General features: G+C 43.6%; 2 non-coding genes across 2 annotated transcripts; both read left to right on the plus strand.

Annotated features, from left to right (window-relative positions):
- The first annotated feature begins 783 nt into the window (after positions 1-783).
- LOC126021535 (U6 spliceosomal RNA) lies at positions 784-890 on the plus strand. The gene has a single exon (XR_007500043.1). It is a non-coding gene; the product is annotated as a U6 spliceosomal RNA (small nuclear RNA).
- Positions 891-4,999: 4,109 nt separating this feature from the next.
- On the plus strand, positions 5,000-5,115 carry LOC126021085 (small Cajal body-specific RNA 23). The gene has a single exon (XR_007499698.1). It is a non-coding gene; the product is annotated as a small Cajal body-specific RNA 23 (non-coding RNA).
- Positions 5,116-5,503: the final 388 nt, after the last annotated feature.

Below are 5,503 nucleotides of genomic sequence, written 5' to 3' on the forward strand. Positions count from 1 at the left end.
TATACAAGGGAAAGCAAATAAACACTGCACCATAAGTGGAAAATGCAATGCCTTAAAGTAGAACTAATTCAAGATTGGTGCACCAATAAAGGAATAACAGAAGAAATAGGTCTATCAACCCTAACAAGCTAGATGGCTGTTAGAGAATGAGGCTATGATGGTGGATGCCAGGCCCAGCTCTGCCATCTTCCTTCTTCCAGTATCTTCTTGCTTCTAAGGATTCTGTCAGAAACACTGATTATAAATGGTGTCAGACTTCACTGGGAGCTTAAAACTGAAGGGCTTGAGGAAGAATTGGCCTTGGTAAAGATAAGATGCAAAGTCTGTTGGTTTAAGATGATAGAATCAGAAAAGATGTGTCAAATCCCATCCCCAGATTTATCAGTTGTGGTAAATTTATTGACTTTATTACTTTACCACCTTTTCTCTCTCTCCTCCCTCTCCCCTTCTCTTCTTACTCATTGTCCTTCCTTTCTTCCCTCCTCTCTTTTTCTTTCATTTTCTGGGTGGGATTGGATCATACCCAGTGGTTTACTCCTGACTTTTTGCTCAAGGATAACAACTATTGGTGCTTGGGAGACCATATGCCTCATATGTCTCATATATGGTACCAGGGATTGAAACTAGATCTGATGCATGCAAGGCAAGCACCTTACCGCTGTACCATTTCTTCGTTCCTTTATTTCTTTATCTATAAGATAGGGATACTACAATATGCCACATAGGGAAACAAACTGAGATAGTATATCACTCCATATTAGATGTAATAAAGTCTCATAAGTTGTGCTCGCTTTGGCAGCACATATACTAGAATTGGAATGATACAGAGAAGATTAGCATGGCCCCTGCGCAAGGATGACACGCAAGTTTGTGAAGCGTTCCATATTAAAAAAAAGTCTCCTAAGTTTCTCATCATGTCATTCAGACTTTTTGAGGGGATATAGTTGAGCCACATACTCCTATACTCAGAGTTTCTTATGGTGTTTGGGAACCCTGGTGTTGCGAATCAAATCTGGTCCGTGGAAGAGACCACAAGCAAGGCAAATGCATTTTGGGGGGTTTTGGTTTTGCGGTCACACCTGGCAGTGCTCAGGGGTTACTTCTGACTCTGTGCCCAGAAGTCTCTTCTGGCAGGCTCGGGGGACGATATGGGATGCTGGAATTCAAACCACCATTCTTCTGCATGCAAAGCAAACGCCCTGCCTCCATGCTATCTCTCCGGCCCCCAAAATGCAAAATGCATTCTTCCCTACACTGTCTCTCTAACTCAAGACTTCACGACTCATATTCTATAATCTCCCCCTCAAAGACTCTTTTTCCCAGCTACAAAGAGATCCCTTCATAGAAACTTACGTTTATGGTTCCTTGGACTGAGGACTAGCATCTTTCTTTTTTTATCTCATTCTGGTTTTTTTGTTTTCTTTTGTTTTGTTTTAGTGTCACCACCTCAGACCCACCCTTCTGCTGCACTTTCCCAATTCTTCCCACCTAGGGAAGCTACCCCCTCACTCTGCTCTCTGAATTAGCCTTGATGTGACTTAAGTCTCACATTGATTTGTGTGTTGACTCTCCCTTCTGGAATGACAGTATCACGAGTACAGGGAAGTGATCTGTGCTATTTGCTGCTATAACCCAGTGTCTAGAACAGCATCTGGAACAGAGGAGGTTATGAAAACATATTTGGGGAAGGAACATATGAGTAATGAGATTTTATAGCACATCATAATGGTACCACTCATTCAGTATTGGCCTTGTGCCACTCAACATTATTTTGAAAAGGAGAGAGAGAGTACAGGTTCTAAGATTCTTACCTTGTTCCATTCCATCTTCGGCACCACATATGGTCCCCTAATCACAGAACCAGGAGCAATCTCTGAGCATGACTGGGCAGATCTCCAGTCAGAAAATAACCAACAACAACAACAACAACAACAACAAACACCATTTCTATTGCCACAGAAAGCAGAAGTCTTGAGGCGAGGGCATGAACTACTTGTAGCCCCCGGGACTTATTTTTATGGTGATGTGAGAAGCCATGGCTCTATCGAGATTATGATTGAAGCAGTGTCTGTACAGAGACACACTAACATGCTGGCCCGCAGTATGAAGGCATCAGTGGCTCCATAAGAGCTTGCAGTTTTCTGAAGAAAGTGTTCTAAATTACCTTACTCTCCTTTTTTACTCATCATGTCTTGCTTTAGTGGGGAGGAGAATCACACTCGACTGTTCTCAGGGGCTACTCTTGGTTCTGTGCCAGAGCACATGTAATGCCAAGAATCAAATCAGGCCCAACTGTATCCAAGCATATGGCTCAGGCTGTTGAACTTTCTTTTCAACCCCACATTAAACATTTAATTTAAAGGCAGGTGGTGTATTCATTGTGTAACTCAGAAGCACGTAATGCATTTACTGTGTTGGTGTATTCACTGTCTGCCAGAATTGTATCATCCTAAATAGAAACTCTGTACCCCATGAAGGGTCTATGCCCCAGGCCCCTCTGCCCTCACCCATGGAAACTACTAATCTTTCTATTTATATTGATTCAAGATACCAGTACTCTAATGGATTTATGAAATAGATAAACTTCTGGATAAACTTCTTTTGGGGGGAGAGGGCCACACCTGGTGACACTCAAAGGTTACTCCTGGCTATGCACTCAGAAATCGCTCTTGGCTTCAGGGACCATATGGGATGCCAGGGAATCAAACCTTGGTCCATCCTAGGCTAGCGCAAGCAAGGCAGATGCCTTACCGCTTGCTCCACCTCTCTGGCCCCTGGATAAACTTCTGTATATTTTATATGAGAATTCTTTTGCTTAATATGCTTTCAAGGATTACCTTTTTTTTTTTTTTTTTTTTTTTGGCCATACGCGATGACACTCGGGTTACTCCTGGCTATGTGTTCAGAAATTACTCCTGGCTTAGGAGACCATATGGGAAGCTGTGGGATCGAACCCAGGTTCGTCCTGGAACCCAGGTCCAGCCGTGTGCAAGGCAAATGCCCTACTGCTGCACCATCAGTCTGGCCTCAAGGATCACCCTTTTTGTAGCTTGTAGCACTAATATACTCTTCTTTATGGCTGGACACAATTCCTGGGCTAGACTCTATTTCGTTGCTGATCTTTTCATCTACCAAGAAGCATTTGGGGGCACTTTGATACCCATAAATTGTTTCACTATGCACATTTGTGTCCAGGTATCTATTGGAATTTATGTTTTCAATTCTTCTGGGTACATAACCAGGAATGAAATTGCTGAGGCATAGAGTAATACCCATATTCAACCATTTGTTTGAGACACTCCCAGCAGTTATAGGAAATCTTATAACATAGAGATAGAACTTAAGTCTCCTACACAAAGCAGGTACTCCAGCCCTTTGAACTATCTCTCTGGTCCCTCTCTTTAACTTTGAAAGGGGAATGCCAAAGTCTCTTACAATGTTGGCAGCCCAAGGTTGCATTTCTTCCAGTGATGTACAGAAAAAAAAATCCCATTTCTCCACATCCTTACCCAAACTTCCCTCCCTCTCCCATCCTAATCTCAGTGGGTATGTGAAGTGATATCTCTTGTGGTTTTATTTTGCATTTCCCTCAAAACTGCTGGGCATTTTTTTTTCATTCTTGCCACCTTCCTGGACTGGTGTGAACTAGTAACAGAACTTGGTATGAGTGCCTGGTCTGATATTACCAAAAAAAGAGAATGCTTTCCTACTTTTTATTTTCCTTCATCACAGAGTGGTTGCCTGGAAGGAGGGGTGGTGGACTTACCAAATCCTGATATGCCACTGAATGAGAAACTAAGTCACTCAGTCCTGACTCACCGTGAGAGCAAATGAGAAAGGCAAGAGGAAGGGATGAAAGCTGACTCTGAAAACAGCTCACAGGTTTCTGGCACCAACTCTCTCATCCATGTGACCTTGTGCTAAATGAATCAGCGTCTCTGCACCTCCCTGTCCTGTCTGAGGTGGCATTTAATAATAGTAACTGTCTCACACTGTTGTTGTGAAGATTAGATGAGTTACTACATGAAAGTCAGCACTCCGTAAATGTCGGATATTACCCTCCTTTGCTCTCCTGTGTTTGGGCTTCTTTGGCCCATAGGTTTTTGGGCTCATTTCAGGTTCTGCATTTTCAGAGAGCTTTATGGTCCAGCTTCCATTTGGATGCCTTAAGAATGCTCTTCTCTGGTGTTTGTCTGTAGCACTTGTCAAGGCCAAGGGAGTGTGGGCTCATTTAATAGCTCATTTTGTAACCCAGCCAGACTTTGATAAAACACTTTAGAAACGGAACATCAGAACATAGGCCAGGAGTACAGAACGGAAAAAGTGGGATTTGAAAAGCCACTTCTGTCTCTCACCAGACCAAGGCTGCCAGGCATTGTGGGCAGGGAGGAAAATCTCTCTTCTTGGTTTCCCACACAGTTCTGAATCCTGCCTGCATCTCTCACAGGACCACAGGCCACTGGGCATGTGGCTTGGCTGACCTCTCCCCCACACACCAAGAAATCCTTCTAGGGAAATTTTACTTCTTTTTTGAGGACAGACATACATACCTGCTTTGCCTTCAGCTCCCTCCAGGACCTCCCATGCTCACTTGGAATCTATTGTGGGGCTGGGACTTGGGTCACATTTGGTGGTGCTCAGAGGAATTCCTGTTTCTGTACTGCTCAGGGGATCATATGAATGTCAGGGATCCAACTAGGATTGGCAAGTGCTCGACCCCCTGTGCTTACTCTCCGGCCCCTCTGGTTGGAGCAATTGCGATCTGAGATCGAGGCTGCAATAGCACAAAGGACTGGAACCACAAAGAAAGGATGAATATAGTCCTGACCTGCCCTTTATGAGCAAGAGAAATTGAATTGATTTTTTTGTTTGTTTGTTTGTTTTTGGGCCACACCCAGTAACGCTCAGGAGTTACTCCTGGCTATGCGCTCAGAGTTGCTCCTGGCTTGGGGGACCATATGGGACACTGGGGGATCGAACCAAGGTCCGTCCAAGGCTAGCGCAGGCAAGGCAGGCACCTTACCGTTAGCGCCACCGCCCGGCCCCAGAAATTGAACTGATTTTGGGGGTACCCCATCTAAGTGGATATGGGAGACCACGGTTTTCAGTACAACAACCAAAAAAAGAAGGAAAATAAGAAAAAATGCTAGAATCTTCTAGTAAAGAAGGGGGTGCTACTATACAAATAGCAATGGAAAAAAAAAGAAAGGATGAATATGGCCTCTATACCAGGATGACATGCAAATTTGTAAAGTGTTTCCTAGTTCTAAAAATGAGAAAAGTACTAGACAGAAAACACAGGAACAAAAAAAGACTTTTACTTCTTCTTTATCTATTTTGTAGCCTTTACCTAGCTTCTGTGAACAAAAACTTTCTTAGATGGTGGAAAACCTAGGCAGGGAGAGAGATGATACTAAATGGAGAATAAGGGGGAGAGAACAACACACACACACACACACACACACACACACACACACACCATTCATCCATCCATCCATCACCA

Source organism: Suncus etruscus, chromosome 10 (assembly GCF_024139225.1).
Source record: "Suncus etruscus isolate mSunEtr1 chromosome 10, mSunEtr1.pri.cur, whole genome shotgun sequence".
NCBI classification, from domain to species: domain Eukaryota; kingdom Metazoa; phylum Chordata; class Mammalia; order Eulipotyphla; family Soricidae; genus Suncus; species Suncus etruscus.